General features: G+C 53.6%; 1 long non-coding RNA gene across 1 annotated transcript; it reads right to left on the bottom strand.

Annotated features, from left to right (window-relative positions):
* Nucleotides 1-255: 255 nt before the first annotated feature.
* On the bottom strand, nt 256-10,145 carry LOC142923135 (uncharacterized). Its single transcript, XR_012940539.1, has 2 exons — nt 5,298-10,145; nt 256-3,703 (listed from the first exon to the last, which is right to left on the bottom strand). It is a non-coding gene; the product is annotated as an uncharacterized LOC142923135 (long non-coding RNA).
* Nucleotides 10,146-19,486: the final 9,341 nt, after the last annotated feature.

Raw genomic sequence — 19,486 nt, 5'->3', positions numbered from 1 at the left:
CTGCAGTACAAATAAATATTTTTAATTTGTATTCTTATTGGCCTCGAGTCTATGGATTTCGGTGTGAGTTTTTGGGTCTCTGAATGTATGGATCTCTGTGTGAGGCTATGGGTCTGTGTGCGAGTCTATAAGGTCGCTGTGTGAGTCTATGTGTGTGTATATTGCAGTGTGTGGATGTCTGTTGGAATCTATGGGTCTTTGAGTATGGATGCTTGTGTGAGTCTTACTTGTGTAATGAGCGATTTCCGCGACACGTTGTGCAGAGGGGATTTATTTTATTCATATACGGGCACAACACCGTATCTCTCACTCCAAATACAACACTGGATGTTAGCATCTCTATGGGCTACAAACACACGGCCGGTAACTCAGCGTGGTTCCACCATCCGTGCTCGGCCAAGCCGCTGGCTGGTGGCGTGCCGAGGAGGGTGATGGAAGCCGAGGTAGATCTTCCACGTGGTCGGACGACAGAGAGAGATGACGGCGAGCAGCGACGCAGTCCGGACCCAAGAGTCCTCCGCCCCCGCTTATATCACCGCAAGCGCGGCTAGGCTCCGCCACTGGCCACGCCCTATCGTGAAACCTTCGAGCGGGTTCCCGAAGCATCCCGGCCAGCCCCACCCATTACCTTTGGCCCAGATGCCTCTCCCTTTCGGATTGGATGTTGTTTCAGCGGTGCCTGTACCCGTGCTTCCCTTTTTGTAACCAGCAGGTGTCATCATGTCATTGGACATGCACAAATTGAACTTAAAAAGGGCATTGAGGGGTGCGGAATCAGAATTGAATATTAACTTCCTGTAATGTTTTATAATAATATATTTACTCCAGGAAAGCCACACTGAGTCATAGTAAGGTCCTGAATTGAGTTTTCATTTTAAGATATTTCGACCAATGAATGACGAGCGCTTACAAAAGTGGGGGGAAACCGAAGCACCCGGAGAAACTCCACGGTTACGAGGGGGAAACACTAAACCGTGGAGGGGATCGTCGTGGCGGAAGCTGCGCGATCAACAGCCTCAGTCGTTCGCGTGGTGGAAACCGCGCGATAAACGGTCTCCTGGGGTCGTTACACATGGATGAGTGAGTTTCTTAGTGAGTGACAGTGTGAATTTGTGAGTGAGTCCGTGAGTGAGTGAGTGGGTGAGTAGTGAGTGAGTGAGTAGTGAGTAAGTTTCTAAGTGAGTGGGTGACCGAGTTTGTATATGAGTGAGTGGGTGAGGAAGTGAGCGAGATGAGTGGGTAGGTGAATGATTGGAAAATTTAGTTTTTGAGTAAGAGGGTGGGTGGTTAACTGAGTTTGTGGGTGCGTTTGTGAGTACATCATTCTTTAATGATTGGGTGAGTTGCTGAATGATTGATGGAGGGAATAAATGGAAAAAATATTGAGTGAGCGATTGACTGCTTGAGCAAGTGGATGAGCGAGTTTGTGACTGAGAGGTTAAATTATTTTATGAGTGAAGGAGCAGGTTATTGAGTGAGTGGGCGAGTAAAACGGTCCTTTTATGAGTAAGTGAGTGTCTAAGCGAGTTGGTAAGTGAGTTTCCGATTGAGTGGCTGAGAAAATGGGTGAGTAAGTGAGTACTTTAATGAGTGAGGGAGTTATTGGATGAGTGAGTGGGTGAATGGGTGGGTGAGTGAGAAGGTGAGTTTTTGAGTGAATGGCTCGGGGTTTGTAGGAGTTTCTGAGTGAGTGGATGAGTGAGTGAGTTGGCCAGTGAGTGGCAGAGTGAATGTATGAAGAAATAGGTCAGTGAGTGGGTGCGGATGAGTGAGGGAATTATTTGAGTCGGTGGTTTGGTGGTTGAGTTAGTTTCTGAATTAGTGGGTGAGTGAGCTTCTGAGCAAGAACTGTGAGTGAGTGTCTGAAAGCGAGTGAGTCTGGGAGCGAGTGAGTCTGGGAGCGAATGAGACTGGGTGCGAGTGAGTCTGGGCACGTGTCGTTGAGCAAGTGGATGAGTGGGTAAATGTTTGGGTGAGCGAGCATTTGAGTGTGTGAGTGGGTGATTTTCTGAGATAGTCTATGAGTGAGTGAGTGGGTGAGTGAGTGGGTGAGTGAGTGAGTGGCTGAGTGGATGTGTGAGTCGGTGAGGGATCGAGTGAGCGAGTAAGCTTGTGAGGGAGTCGGTAAGTAAGTGGGTGGGTGCACAAGCAGTGAATAAGTGGGTGAGCGAGTGGATGCGTCTCTGTGTGAGTCTTTGGGTCTCTGTATGAGTTGATGGGTATCAGTGTGAGTCGATGTGTATGTCTATGGGTCTCTGTGTGAGTCTTTTCTCTGTGAGAGTCCATTGTCTGAGTCTCTTTGTGAGTCTATGTGTCTTTGTGCAAGTATATTGTCTCTGTGTTTCGATGGGTCTCGGTGTGAGGCTATATGTAAATCTATCGGTCTCCATGGTCCCAATGCCTCTGGGTCTCACACAGTCTCTCTGTGTGAGACTTGTCAAGACTTTTGGGCGACCCTGTATAAAAATCAATTTTCTTTTGACTTTTGGGCCACCCTGAACAATAAATCAATGTGTCCTAACTTTTAGGCCACCCTGTACAATAACCCTATGTGTCTTGGCTTTTGGGCCACACTGTACAACAATAACCCCGATGTGCCATGACGTTTTGGCCACCCTGGACAATCACTCAGTGTCCTGACTTTTGGGCCACCTTGTAAAAAAAATACCTTATGTTTCCTGACTTTTGGGCCACACTCTACAATAAAAACCCGATGTGTCCTGACTTTTGGGCCACACCGTACAAAAAATAATGCGGGAAGGAATCATCCTTAGGTAATAAAGGAGTTTAGACAGACTCAGCTTCTTAATCAGTCCGGAGCTCCGGACTTCAGGAAGCCTCCAGAGAAAGATGCTGAAGGAAAGTGCTGGCGAGTTCACGAAGGATCGCAGCTTCCCGGGTCCGCTTGCAGGCTCACCTTGTAGGGGAAGTGTGGCCACCGAATGGAGAACTTGGGAACTGGTGAGGAGAGGGCGCATTGTGGGAGTGGAGCGCAGGGAGGGGCATGGAGGTCAGACGTTCCACGGGAGGAGGCGAGTCACGTCCTAATGCCTACGGGATGGAGGAGAGCACCGGGCTCACTGAAACGGGGGCTTCCATACAAAAGAATCGACGAGAATAAAAAAAAACAAGGAGAGAATCGAGCGTGTTGTGAGCATTGATAGACAGTGAAGTATCCAGAGGCGTGAGAAGGGAGGCTTGCTACAAGAGGTAGGAGCGGCCCCTTCATCGCTCCTTCTTTTCTCGTGATTAGACTGCTCTTTCTCTCCATCGCGCCGCTCAATGTTTACTTTCAGCCGGAACGGCTCCGGATCGCTGCACCGGGGATTATTTTGCCACGCCACATCAATCTCTCTTTATTTGGTCCTCACAATTTTGTATAAAATTGTTTATAGACTTATAAGATTATGAGGACGATAATGAAGCATTATTATGGAAAGGCATACCTTACACTCTAGTGGTAGTGCCTTACGCCGATATTTCCCACTCCGAGCCAGCCTACAGTAGCATCCTGGGGGAAATGTAGAGCGAGGAATGTAAAGCCCTGCATCTACAAATGTGCAAAACGTCTCGAGGCTGTGAAATGGAGAATTGGGGTGTGCCTGGCGATGTTTAAAAGATACCACCCAGCACCCATCAGAAACCTCTTCCCGGCAGCTGTCCCATGAGAGTGCTATGGTGAGCGAGTGGATGACTTGAGCACCTGCCAGCAAGGGGATTCAGAGAAGCGTCAGAGCAATTGTAAGAAAGGAGGACATGCGCGTGTGCCAACACTTGTTTCGCACAGTACAGGTACATGGTGCAATACGTGCGTTTGGGAAGCGGTGACGCAGTGCTACGCGCATCACGCTACAAACCCGTCGACCCGAGTTCGATTCCCACCCACGGCACGTATCAGTGGCGAGCGACATCTGGACTGACCGGCACCCACGCTTTCCTAACTCGCACTCACCAGCGTGGTGAAATATGGTAAAATGACCCCCCATTATGAACGCGACGTACGGGAGGGGCCTTCATCCGTTGTTGTACTGAGAATGACTGGAATGGATTTTATTTTTGACCAATGTTGCAATATCATGCATTCGGGGAGTGGTGGTGCAGTGATTGGTGGTCTCAAGCTGCATTTCCAAGAGGGTCCTGAGGGCAAGGGCAGGAGCGGAATTGGTTGTCGTGTGTGGCAGCAAACTGGAGTGCCCGAACAAAGCCTACGTATATGGAGGGGATTACACTCAAGGAACTAATTTTATTTTTGTTCATCACGGACAGTCCCAAAGACCCAAGCACACAAAACAGCCAGAAAAAAACATGACCATTAAATGTGTCACCGATAAAAAAGGTAATAAGTGTCTTGAATCAAGCACAGTTATAGGAATATTGGAAAGTACAGGGGGTACATTTTACGTGTGTCTGTGCGTATATTGTGTCATGTCGGATGTGAGGAAATTCCCCCTCAGCCTTTGCAGTCTGTCACGAGAATGATAAAATGCACCACGTGACACCCAAGTGTTCACCAAAAGCTGGTAACGAGACAACGACACGCACAAATCTGCAGCCTTCTCTCTCAAGTGATATAATTTTGCCGAGTTCATTCCGAGCCGACGTTGCTCCCCCATTGGTTGTGTAAACACGGCGGCGTCTCCCAAGAACTTGTAAACAACCCGCCGAGCCCTCCCAGCCACAGTCCTGTTCCGAACGAGCCTGGCGGCACGCGGCTCGTCGACGCGAGCCTTCGATTGATAACGGGGCGCAGGAGCTCACTCAGCAGACTCCCTGGCGGCATCGCGGCGATGACTACAGCCTCAAGCTAAACAAGCGCAGAACCTGCAGATCGCTGTGACATGGAAAGCGCGGCTCATCATAAAGACGAAACCGTGGGAGCGCAGCGTGCGCTGTGCACATTTTCCTCGGAGTAGCCCTCGTTTACAGGAGAACATTACTACGTGTAATGCACGTACAGGAGAACATACGTCCGTGTCACTCGACCACTTCGAGCATGCCGATTAAGGAATTCCCCTCCTCACGGTGTGTATTAATTTATAAAAATGTCAGGATAGTTTTTCAACTGGCCTTGTGCACGAGTGGTTTTAGTCAAATCCATTGGCGCTAAACTAGTTTTGCGTTGCCTTTGTATTGTATTAGCCTCGGTGTCTTATAGAGTCAGAGGGTGGGCAAGTCGGGTGTCGGGTTCATATATATTGTTGCGAAAGTGTTTTTGGGGTCATTGGATGGGGTGGTAAGTTATCGGTCTGTAATTTTTTTGGTCGGTGGGTCAGGATGATGCTTGTCGGGTGATTTACTTGTTGGGGGTACCCGTGGGCTGGCGGCTGGGCGGGGGTCGTCCGTCGGGTCGGTGGTTCGGCGGACGCGACGTCATCCGGCCATCCGTGCGAGCGTGGGTGGAGCAGCCCGTCGGCGAGACGGCTCTTCTCCTGCTCGTACCTCTGTACCAGCCGCCTGCCGGAGTCGACCAGAGCCTCGGCTCGCACCACCATCTCCTCCTCGTAGCGCTCGCTCGGGCTGTGGAGAGACACCAGTGCCGGCGTCACGAGCGTGGCGGCACCGGCAGTACCCCGAACCGAGCGGAGCCCGGACTCTACATGCACTTGGGCCGACCGGACCATGGCCCCGACTTTGATAAACAACACAAAACTAGCTTCGACCCTAACCGCACGTTTGATAATCACGCCACGCGATACGCACCTGATGAAAGCGCCGAGTTGCGTGCGTGAGAAGTTATTATTTCCAATTGTTCAATATATTTGACATTTAGGCCCATGGTGGTGATGGTCAATGTGACACCTGTTAGCCGCGAGACCGCGGCTAACAGAGCACACAAAACTGAACAAGTTATTACATTTAATCGTTAAACGGAGAATAATTGAGAAACAATACAAATGATAACAAGACCATACAAATTATCTGATCCGGAATCGAATAGTGGGCCTTGCAATGAGAGTAGTTGAGTTGCTGGGGAGGGAGTGCGGTGGAATGCCGGCCCCTTGTGAGCACCACAAGAAGCCGAGGGCAGAATAAAAGCGCGATACTGCCGTCGGTAGCGTCAGCGCAACGGGCTTCACGACCAAGACCGCACCTCATGGGCTGCTTCCACTCGCTCAAGAGGATGCCGAGCCTTTCTTGACAGTCTAATTGGGGACAGGGAAAACACAGGGATTGTCAGACATTGCCACACTCGGAATGAGGAAAGTGAGAAGTGATGGGAGTGGAGTAGAGGGGGAGGGCATTTGTTACCGAAGAGGACGTCGCCAATACGTTCCACTTTCTGAGTGGGGTTTTCCTTCTGGCTCCCCGTGCGTGACCACGAGGCTGAGCTCGCCCGAGTCCTGGGCCATGCGACCCGCGATCTGTGGTGGCGACTTGTGGGCAGGGAGCCGCGTCACTCAAACGATCGCTCGGTCACCAGCTCAAGAGGACAAAGATCCCTCCTATCGCCTCAAGAGACCGCCGGGGCAAATGCTGCGAGCAAACATCTGTTAAGGCCGGAACGGCACATGAGGGGGTGATGTGGCCAGCACGGAGTGGCCAACCCTTGCCTCCAAAGTGCTGAATCACTGCCAGCCGATTCGGACGAATGGCCAAGTTAGGGAACAGCTGACGGGGAGCAGGTGGCCAAGGTGGGCTGATGAACAGTCAGCTGGATGAGTTCTGAACATGCTGCAGGTTGGTGTGTAGAGACAAGGGTTAAAGGGTGACTAATGACAAAATGTTAAAGCTGCCTTCTGTTTACCCAGGAGAGCCTTACTGAGTCTCAAGACATTATCAGGAGGCTCCCGCTACATTGGAATGTTTGGCCAATTGGATTGAGTGGTGCGTGTGGGAGGAAATGGTACCAAGTAGAACGTCATGAATACGACGAGGATGCACCTCAATGATAAGGATAGATGGAATCAAGAATCCATCGATGCACGCCTTCGACTAGTCACCTTGTGGCCACAGCCCACAACACCCGGTATTCCCAGGGAGTCTCCTATCTAAGCACTAAGCCCAGGCCTGCTTATTCTCCCAGAGCCAATGAAACTGTGTGGTGTATTCAAAGCCATTGGGTTGAAGGCAATTGACAGGCAGGCAGAGCGAGTGGTGGGCGCATGGGTGGCAGTAGAAGCGGCCGATGTAGACCACTCTGAATGGATAGAGGTGGTCGAGCCAGATGATTGCCGAAGGAGTAGCGGAGTGGTGCATCGTGGCCGTGATCGGACATCGAGTGGCCAAGCGGGTATTGTGTGCAATGCACTAGAAACCAGTTCTGAACCGTCACAACGGTGGTGAGAGGCTGCCGAATTGGGAATTGGGGACGTTTGCCCAAGCTCCAAATCCGAGTTGGGCCACCTGTAAGAAGGGAGGGCGCGCACTCGAACTTGGGCCGGCCACGACCGTTTTACCAGCGGTCGAGATCCTCCCGCGAGCTCAGGGAGGCCGGCTCGGGGCGCTGGCGCTGCGATTCGGCCACGGCGAGGGTCTGGAAGTACGGGGACGTCCGCTGCGGGCGGCCGCCAGACGGGACGCCGGGTCGCTGCGCTACAACGACGACGACGGGGAGGACGATGAGGGCTACGGGTGCGAGCAGTGGCGGCAACAACTGTGACAGAAACAACTGACGCGGCATCGGCGCTCACGTAGCGGATAGCGCACCGCGCTACGGACCCGGCGAGCCGAGTTCGAGTCAAGTGCGCGGTTAAGAATGGCGACAGCAAACATCAGAACCGATCTCTCATCCCCTGTGCGCTCCTCGTGATCACCTGGCTTATAATAGTTGCGCATTTACAAATTTACCAACTTACTTAGATTCAGATGAATACGAGAACCTGGTGTGGCTTGTAGTGAACGTCAGCAAGGGGGAGACGAAGGCGGCCAGCCATGGCGCTGGTCACACCACCTCCCTTGTGTTTAGTGCCGTCCTTGATAGGTGGGCACTTGACCTAATATTCTGTGTAGGCTACAAGACCTTTGTCTTTACGTGTGTACATGTGTGTGAGTGTGCAATTGCGTACAAGTGTGTAAATGTACAAGTGTGCACGTGTGTGTATGGCCTCAAGGTGCACATAGCCTGGCACAAGCACCGTGGTGATGTCACCGCCACTTAGTGGCGAATGGCGGTTGTTGTTGTGTTATCTACAATGGAGCATTTGTAGAGTGTAAAGTGGAGAGTTTTCCATATCTAAGCAGTGTGCTTATGACCAGCTCCGGTTTGACAGCAGAGGTCTCACTCTGAATCAGTTAGGCGGCATTATCTATTCATCGGCTGTTTAATGCTGTGTGGAAGCTTCATGGTCTGTTACGCAACACGAAGCTTTGGATCGTCTCAACCACAGCCATGCCCTTCCTTCTCTATACTTGTGAAATGTTGACCCCTCATGGAACATCTACGCTGGTTAGAAACATTTAGGCTGGCCTGCGTATGGTCCATCCTTGGTTTAACCAGGCTGGATTGTCCTTGAAAGACCGCGACACAGTCCCATTAAAGAGCTCCTCCGGCAGGCAACGCTGCATTTGCTGGGTCATGTAGCCCTCATGCCCCACCACCTCATGCCCAAGTTGCTTGTTTGTCCATTTATAGAGGTTAAAAGGGCAAGAAACGGGCTGGAGTAGAGATGGACTGATGCAATACAGGAGGATGTGAAGCTGAGTGGACTTGCTGAAGACCGGTACCAGCGGTGTTAAGATCGACCTCTATGGAGGAGGGTCGTGAAAGACGCTACTGGGCAGTTGGAGGCAGTCGCCCTCCAACAACAACTCAGGGCAGAGGAGCGGCGCTCACAACAATGAACGGAGTGCTGGGTGGATAAAATGCAGCAAGTTGGCGCAGTAAAGGACACAGCTGGTGCATCCACCAAGCATCTTAGTCAACGCATGGCATCTGGGTGTGTCCCGTGACATTGTGTCAGCGAACCTTCGACACGTCACGTGGCCTCAAGTGCATCTAGCCTGGCAGAGGCACCATGGTGACATCACCGCCACTTAGTGGGGAATGGCGGTCTGTTGTTGTTGAGTGTACAAGTGTGTATGAGTGTAAACGTGAGTGTACACCTGTGTATACGTGAGTGTATACGTGAGTGTACACGTGTGATGCGGCTAAGTGGTAGTGCTGTATTAACCGTAGTAATAACACTGTGGTGTGGTAGTAACTGCAGTAATATGAATACTTTGGTGTGGTAGTAACAGAAGTAATATTAGTAAGAGTAGTTATAATTGTAATAACACTACCGTGTGATAGTAACAGTAGCAGTATTAGTAACAGTAGTAGTTATACTAGTTATAATAACACTACGGTGTGGTAGTAACAGTAGTAGTTATACTAGTTATAATAATACTACGGTGTGGTAGTAATAGTAGTAGTTATACTAGTTATAATAATACTACGGTGTGGTAGTAACAGTAGTAGTTATACTAGTTATAATAACACTACAGTGGTGTAGTAACAGTAGTTATACTAGTTATAATAACACTACGTGTGGTAGTAACAGTAGTAGTTATACTAGTTATAAAACTACGGTGTGGAAGTAACAGTAGTATACTAGTCATAATACTACAGTGTGGTAGTGACAGTAGTAGTTATACTAGATATAATAACAATACGGTGTGGTAGTAACAGTAGTAGTTATGATAGTTATAACTCCACAGTGTGGTAGTAACAGTAGTAGTTATGATAGCTATAACATTACAGTGTGGTAGCAACAGTAGTAGCTATGATAGTTATAATAACACTACGGTGTGGTAGTAACAGTAGTAGTTATGATAGTTATAATAACGCTACGGTGTGGTAGTAACAGTAGTAGTTATGATAGTTATAACAACACTACAGTGTGGTTGTAACAGTAGTAGTTATGATAGTTATAATAACACTACAGTGTGGTAGTAACAGTAGTAATGATAGTTATAATAACACTACAGTGTGGTAGTAACAGTAGTAGTTATACTACTTATAATAACACTACGGTGTGGTAGTAACAGTAGTAGTTATGATAGTTATAATGACACTACTCGTGTGGTAGTAACAGTAGTAGTTATACTAGTTATAATAACACTACGGTGTGGTAGTAACAGTAGTAGTTATGATAGTTACAATAACACTACAGTGTGGTAGTAACAGTAGTAGATATACTAGTTATAATAACACTACGGTGTGGTAGTAACAGTAGTAGTTATACTAGTTATAATAACACTACGGTGTGGTAGTAACAGTAGTAGTTATACTAGTTATAATAACACTACAGTGTGGTAGTAACAGTAGTAATGATAGTTATAACAACACTACAGTGTGGTAGTAACAGTAGTAGTTATGATAGTTATAATAACACTACGGTATGGTAGTAACAGTAGTTATACTAGTTATAACACTAGAGTGTGGTAGTAACAGTAGTAGTTATGATAGTTATAATAACACTATAGTGTGGTAGTAACAGTAGTAATGATAGTTATAATAACACTACGGTGTGGTAGTAACAGTAGTAGTTATGATAGTTATAATAACGCTACGGTGTGGTAGTAACAATAGTAGTTATGATAGTTATAACAACACTATAGTGTGGTTGTAACAGTAGTAGTTATGATAGTTATAATAACACTACAGTGTGGTAGTAACAGTGGTAGATATACTAGTTATAATAACACTATGGTGTGGTAGTAACAGTAGTAGTTATGATAGTTATAATAACACTACAGTGTGGTAGTAACAGTAGTAGTTATACTACTTATAATAACACTACGGTGTGGTAGTAACAGTAGTAGTTATACTAGTTATAATAACACTACGGTGTGGTAGTAACAGTAGTAGTTATGATAGTTATAATGACACTACTAGTGTGGTAGTAACAGTAGTAGTTATACTAGTTATAATAACACTACAGTGTAGTAGTAACAGTAGTAGTTATGATAGTTATAATAACACTACAGTGTGGTAGTAACAGTAGTAGTTATGACAAACAATACAGTACACAAAATCCGTGACCTGATCCCATACGTGAAGGATGTCGTTCCTGACTTACAGTACCCCGGGGTTTACAAATTGAGCTGCACTTGTGGTGACTGCTATATCGGGGAGACGAAGCGACATGTCTCTGACCGAATTCGTGAGCAAAAATCAGATTTGAAACACGGCAGAACGAATTATTCTGCCGTAGCTGACCACTGTTACAACGCTGTGGGTGATCACGATGTAGTTTTCTCCGATACCAAGATTCTCTGCAAACCCATGGGTTTTTATCAGAGATTTGTCCTCGAGGCAAATCAGATTTACAAACACGGACACAATTTCAACCGAGACTATGGTTTCAAATTAAGCAATAAATGGAAAGATGTTCTAAATCAAACCAAACATTAAACTAATTTTCAATGGTACAGTAAAGTTTTTTCAAGTAGTGGTATCCCAAACTTTCACAGCTGCTTATTTCTCTCCACTCACTCACTCCACTCACTCACTCCACTCACTCACTCACTCCACTCACTCACTCCACTCACTCACTCCACTCACTCACTCACTCACTCCACTCACTCCACTCACCCCACCCCACTCACCCCACCCCACTCACCCCACCCCACTCACCCCACCCCACTCACCCCACCCCACTCACCCCACCCCACTCACCCCACCCCACTCACCCCACTCACCCGACTCCACTCACCCGACTCCACTCACCCGACTCCACTCACCCGACTCCACTCACCCGACTCCACTCACCCGACTCCACTCACCCGACTCCACTCACCCCACTCCACTCACCCCACTCCACTCACCCCACTCCACTCACCCCACTCCACTCACCCCACTCACCTCACCCCACTCACCTCACCCCACTCACCTCACCCCACTCACCTCACCCCACTCAACTCACCCCACTCAACTCACCCCACTCAACTCACCCCACTCAAATCACCCCACTCAAATCACCCCACTCAAATCACCCCACTCAAATCACCCCATTCACCTCACCCCAGTCAAATCACCCCACTCACCTCACCCCACTCACCTCACCCCACTCACCTCACAACACTCACCTCACCCCACTCACCTCACCCCACTCACCTCACCCCACTCCACTCACCCCACTCCACTCACCCCACTCCACTCACCCCACTCACCTCACCCCACTCCACTCACCCCACTCCACTCACCCCACTCCACTCACCCCACTCCACTCACCCCACTCCACTCACCCCACTCACCTCACCCCACTCACCTCACCCCACTCACCTCACCCCACTCACCTCACCCCACTCACATCACCCCACTCAAATCACCCCACTCAAATCACCCCACTCACCTCACCCACTCACCTCACCCCACTCACCTCACCCCACTCACCTCACCCCACTCCACTCACCCCACTCCACTCACCCCACTCCACTCACCCCACTCCACTCACCCCACTCACCTCACCCCACCCCACTCACCTCACCCCACTCACCTCACCCCACTCAACTCACCCCACTCAACTCACCCCACTCAAATCACCCCACTCAAATCACCCCACTCACCTCACCCCACTCACCTCGCCCCACTCACCTCGCCCCACTCACCTCGCCCCACTCACCTCGCCCCACTCACCTCGCCCCACTCACCTCGCCTCACTCACCCCGCTCCACTCACCCCGCTCCACTCACCCCACTCACCTCACCCCACTCACCTCACCCCACTCACCTCACCCCACTCACCTCACCCCACTCAACTCACCCCACTCAACTCACCCCACTCAACTCACCCCACTCACCTCACCCCACTCACCTCGCCCCACTCACCTCGCCCCACTCACCTCGCCCCACTCACCTCGCCTCACTCACCCCGCTCCACTCACCCCGCTCCACTCACCCCACTCACCTCACCCCACTTACCTCACCCCACTCACCTCACCCCACTCACCTCACCCCACTCAACTCACCCCACTCAACTCACCCCACTCAACTCACCCCACTCAACTCACCCCACTCAACTCACCCCACTCAACTCACCCCACTCACCTCACCCCACTCACCTCACCCCACTCACCTCACCCCACTCACCTCACCCCACTCAACTCACCCCACTCAACTCACTCCACTCAACTCACCCCACTCCACTCACCCCACTCACCTCACCGCACTCACCTCACCCCACTCACCTCACCCCACTCACCTCACCCCACTCACCTCACCCCACTCAACTCACCCCACTCACCTCACCCCACTCCCCTCACCCCACTCACCCCACTCACCCCACTCCACTCACCCCACTCCACTCACCCCACTCCACTCACCGAACTCACCCCACTCCACTCACCCCACTCCACTCACCCCACTCCACTCACCCCACTCCACTCACCCCACTCCACTCACCCCACTCCACTCACCCCACTCACCTCACCCCACCCCACTCACCTCACCCCACTCACCTCACCCCACTCACCCCACTCACCTCACCCCACTCAACTCACCCCACTCCACTCACCCCACTCCACTCACCCCACTCCACTCACCCCACTCCACTCACCCCACTCCACTCACCCCACTCCACTCACCCCACTCCACTCACCCCACTCCACTCACCCCACTCCACTCACCCCACTCACCTCACCCCACTCACCTCACCCCACTCAACTCACCCCACTCACCTCACCCCACCCCACTCACCTCACCCCACTCAACTCACCCCACTCAACTCACCCCACTCAACTCACCCCACTCACCTCACCCCACTCACCTCACCCCACTCACCTCACCCCACCCCACTCACCTCACCCCACTCACCTCACCCCACTCACCTCACCCCACTCACCCCACTCACCTCACCCCACTCACCTCACCCCACTCCACTCACCCCACTCCACTCACCCCACTCCACTCACCCCACTCCACTCACCTCACCCCACTCAACTCACCCCACTCAACTCACCCCACTCAAATCACCCCACTCAAATCACCCCAATCAAATCACCCCACTCACCTCACCCCACTCAAATCACCCCACTCACCTCACCCCACTCACCTCACCCCACTCACCTCACCCCACTCACCTCACACCCCACTCACCTCACACCCCACTCACCTTACCCCACTCACCTCACCCCACTCACCTCACCCCACTCACCTCACCCAACTCATCTCACCCCACTCACCTCACCCCACTCACCTCACCCCACTCACCTCACCCCACTCACCTCACCCAACTCACCTCACCCAACTCATCTCACCCCACTCACCTCACCCCACTCACCTCACCCCACTCAACTCACCCCACTCAACTCACCCCACTCAACTCACCCCACTCAACTCACCCCACTCAAATCACCCCACTCAAATCACCCCACTCAAATCACCCCACTCAAATCACCCCACTCACCTCACCCCACTCAAATCACCCCACTCAAATCACCCCACTCAAATCACCCCACTCACCTCACCCCACTCACCTCACCCCACTCACCTCACCCCACTCACCTCACCCCACTCACCTCACCCCAATCACCTCACCCCACTCACCTCTCCCCACTCACCTCACCCCACTCACCTCACCCCACTCCACTCACCCCACTCCACTCACCCCACTCCACTCACCCCACTCCACTCACCCCACTCACCCCACTCACCTCACCCCACTCACCTCACCCCACTCAACTCACCCCACTCACCTCACCCCACCCCACTCACCTCACCCCACTCAACTCACCCCACTCAACTCACCCCACTCAACTCACCCCACTCAACTCACCCCACTCACCTCACCCCACTCACCTCACCCCACTCACCCACCCCACTCACCTCACCCCACTCACCTCACCCCACTCACCTCACCCCACCCCACTCACCTCACCCCACTCACCTCACCCCACTCACCCCACTCACCTCACCCCACTCACCTCACCCCACTCACCTCACCCCACTCCACTCACCCCACTCCACTCACCCCACTCCACTCACCCCACTCACCCCACTCACCTCACCCCACTCAACTCACCCCACTCAACTCACCCCACTCAAATCACCCCAATCAAATCACCCCAATCAAATCACCCCACTCAAATCACCCCACTCACCTCACCCCACTCACCTCACACCCCACTCACCTCACACCCCACTCACCTCACCCCACTCACCTCACCCAACTCATCTCACCCCACTCACCTCACCCCACTCACCTTACCCCACTCACCTTACCCCACTCACCTCACCCCACTCACCTCACCCACTCAGCTCACCCCACTCACACCACTCAACTCACCCCACTCAAATCACCCCACTCACCTCACCCCACTCAAATCACCCACTCACCTCACCCCACTCACCTCACCCCACTCACCTCACCCCACTCACCTCACCCCACTCACCTCACCCCACTCAACTCACCCCACTCAACTCACCCCACTCAACTCACCCCACTCAAATCACCCCACTCAAATCACCCCACTCAAATCACCCCACTCACCTCACCCCACTCACCTCACCCCACTCACCTCACCCCACTCCACTCACCCCACTCCACTCACCCCACTCACCTCACCCCACTTACCTCACCCCACTCACCTCACCCCACTCACCTCACCCCACTCCACTCACCCCACTCACCTCACCCCACTTACCTCACCCCACTTACCTCACCCCACTCACCTCACCTCACCCCACTCAACTCACCCCACTCAACTCACCCCACTCAAATCACCCCACTCAAATCACCCCACTCACCTCACCCCACTCAAATCACCCCACTAACCTCACCCCACTCACCTCACCCCACTCACCTCACCCCACTCACCTCACCCCACTCACCTCACCCCACTCACCTCACCCCACTCACCTCACCCCACTCCACTCACCCAACTCCACTCACCGAACTCACCCCACTCCACTCACCCCACTCCACTCACACCCACTCCACTCACCCCACTCCACTCACCCCACTCACCTCACCCCACTCCACTCACCCCACTCACCTCACCCCACTCACCTCACCCCACTCACCTCACCCCACTCCACTCACCCCACTCCACTCACCCCACTCACCTCACCCCACTCCACTCACCCCACTCACCTCACCCCACTCACCTCACCCCACTCACCTCACCCCACTCCACTCACCCCACTCCACTCACCCCACTCCACACACCCCACTCACCTCACCCCACTCACCTCACCCCACTCACCTCACCCCACTCACCTCACCCCACTCCACTCACCCCACTCCACTCACCCCACTCCACACACCCCACTCAACTCACCCCACTCAACTCACCCCACTCACCTCACCCCACTCACCTCACCCCACTCACCTCACCCCACCCCACTCACCTCACCCCACTCACCTCACCCCACTCACCCCACTCACCTCACCCCACTCACCTCACCCCACTCACCTCACCCCACTCCACTCACCCCACTCCACTCACCCCACTCACCCCACTCACCTCACCCCACTCAACTCACCCCACTCAACTCACCCCACTCAAATCACCCCAATCAAATCACCCCAATCAAATCACCCCACTCAAATCACCCCACTCACCTCACCCCACTCACCTCACACCCCACTCACCTCACACCCCACTCACCTCACCCCACTCACCTCACCCCACTCACCTCACCCAACTCATCTCACCCCACTCACCTCACCCCACTCACCTTACCCCACTCACCTTACCCCACTCACCTCACCCCACTCACCTCACCCCACTCAGCTCACCCCACTCACACCACTCAACTCACCCCACTCAAATCACCCCACTCACCTCACCCCACTCAAATCACCCCACTCACCTCACTCCACTCACCTCACCCCACTCACCTCACCCCACTCACCTCACCCCACTCACCTCACCCCACTCAACTCACCCCACTCAACTCACCCCCACTCAACTCACCCCACTCAAATCACCCCACTCAAATCACCCCACTCAAATCACCCCACTCACCTCACCCCACTCACCTCACCCCACTCACCTCACCCCACTCAAATCACCCCACTCACCTCACCCCACTCACCTCACCCCACTTACCTCACCCCACTCACCTCACCCCACTCACCTCACCCCACTCCACTCACCCCACTCACCTCACCCCACTTACCTCACCCCACTTACCTCACCCCACTCACCTCACCTCACCCCACTCAACTCACCCCACTCAACTCACCCCACTCAAATCACCCCACTCAAATCACCCCACTCACCTCACCCCACTCAAATCACCCCACTAACCTCACCCCACTCACCTCACCCCACTCACCTCACCCCACTCACCTCACCCCACTCACCTCACCCCACTCACCTCACCCCACTCACCTCACCCCACTCCACTCACCGAACTCACCCCACTCCACTCACCCCACTCCACTCACCCCACTCCACTCACCCCACTCCACTCACCCCACTCACCTCACCCCACTCCACTCACCCCACTCACCTCACCCCACTCACCTCACCCCACTCACCTCACCCCACTCCACTCACCCCACTCCACTCACCCCACTCACCTCACCCCACTCCACTCACCCCACTCACCTCACCCCACTCACCTCACCCCACTCACCTCACCCCACTCCACTCACCCCACTCCACTCACCCCACTCCACACACCCCACTCACCTCACCCCACTCACCTCACCCCACTCACCTCACCCCACCCCACTCACCTCACCCCCACTCACCCTCACCCCACTCACCTCACCCCACTCCACTCACCCAACTCCACTCACCGAACTCACCCCACTCCACTCACCCCACTCCACTCACCCCACTCCACTCACCCCACTCCACTCACCCCACTCACCTCACCCCACTCCACTCACCCCACTCACCTCACCCCACTCACCTCACCCCACTCACCTCACCCCACTCCACTCACCCCACTCCACTCACCCCACTCACCTCACCCCACTCCACTCACCCCACTCACCTCACCCCACTCACCTCACCCCACTCACCTCACCCCACTCCACTCACCCCACTCCACTCACCCCACTCCACACACCCCACTCACCTCACCCCACTCACCTCACCCCACTCACCTCACCCCACCCCACTCACCTCACCCCACTCACCTCACCCCACTCACCTCACCCCACTCACCTCACCCCACTCACCTCACCCCACTCACCTCACCCCACTCCACTCACCCCACTCCACTCACCCCACGCCACTCACCCCACTCACCTCACCCCACTCACCTCACCCCACTCCACTCACCCCACTCCACTCACCCCACTCCACTCACCCCACTCACCGCACCCCACTCACCTCACCCCACTCACCTCACCCCACTCACCTCACCCCACTCAACTCACCCCACTCAACTCACCCCACTCAAATCACCCCACTCAAATCACCCCACTCAAATCACCCCACTCACCTCACCCCACTCAAATCACCCCACTCACCTCACCCCACTCACCTCACCCCACTCACCTCACCCCACTCACCTCACCCCACTCAACCTCACCCCACTCAAATCACCCACTCAAATCACCCCACTCAAATCACCCCACTCACCTCACCCCACTCACCTCACCCCACTCACCTCACCCCACTCACCCACCCCACTCACCTCACCCCACTCACCTCACCCCACTCAACTCACCCCACTCACCTCACCCCACTCAAATCACCCCACTCAAATCACCCCACTCAACTCACCCCACTCAAATCACCCCACTCACCTCACCCCACTCAAATCACCCCACTCAAATCACCCCACTCCACCTCACCCCACTCACCTCACCCCACTCCACTCACCCCACTCCACTCACCCCACTCCACTCACCCCACTCACCTCACCCCACTCACCTCACCCCACTCACCTCACCCCACTCACCTCACCCCACTCAACTCACCCAACTCCACTCACCGAACTCACCCCACTCCACTCACCCCACTCCACTCACCCCACTCCACTCACCCCACTCCACTCACCCCACTAACCTCACCCCACTCCACTCACCCCACTAACCTCACCCCACTCACCTCACCCCACTCACCTCACCCCACTCACCTCACCCCACTCACCTCACCCCACTCCACTCACCCAACTCCACTCACCGAACTCACCCCACTCCACTCACCCCACTCCACTCACCCCACTCCACTCACCCCACTCCACTCACCCCACTCCACTCACCCCACTCCACCTCACCCCACTCACCTCACCCCACTCCACTCACCCCACTCACCTCACCCCACTCACCTCACCCCACTCACCTCACCCCACTCCACTCACACTCCACTCACCCCACTCCACTCACCCCACTCACCTCACCCCACTCCACTCACCCCACTCACCTCACCCCACTCACCTCACCCCACTCACCTCACCCCACTCCACTCACCCCACTCCACTCACCCCACTCCACACACCCCACTCACCTCACCCCACTCACCTCACCCCACTCACCTCACCCCACCCCACTCACCTCACCCCACTCACCTCACCCCACTCACCTCACCCCACTCCACTCACCCAACTCCACTCACCGAACTCACCCCACTCCACTCACCCCACTCCACTCACCCCACTC

The sequence above is a fragment of the Petromyzon marinus genome, unplaced genomic scaffold (genome assembly GCF_048934315.1).
Source record: "Petromyzon marinus isolate PM22_M1 ecotype Great Lakes invasive population unplaced genomic scaffold, UKy_Petmar_22M1.pri1.0 PM_Scaffold_30, whole genome shotgun sequence".
NCBI classification, from domain to species: domain Eukaryota; kingdom Metazoa; phylum Chordata; class Hyperoartia; order Petromyzontiformes; family Petromyzontidae; genus Petromyzon; species Petromyzon marinus.
This window is presented reverse-complemented; position numbering and strand designations above follow the sequence as displayed.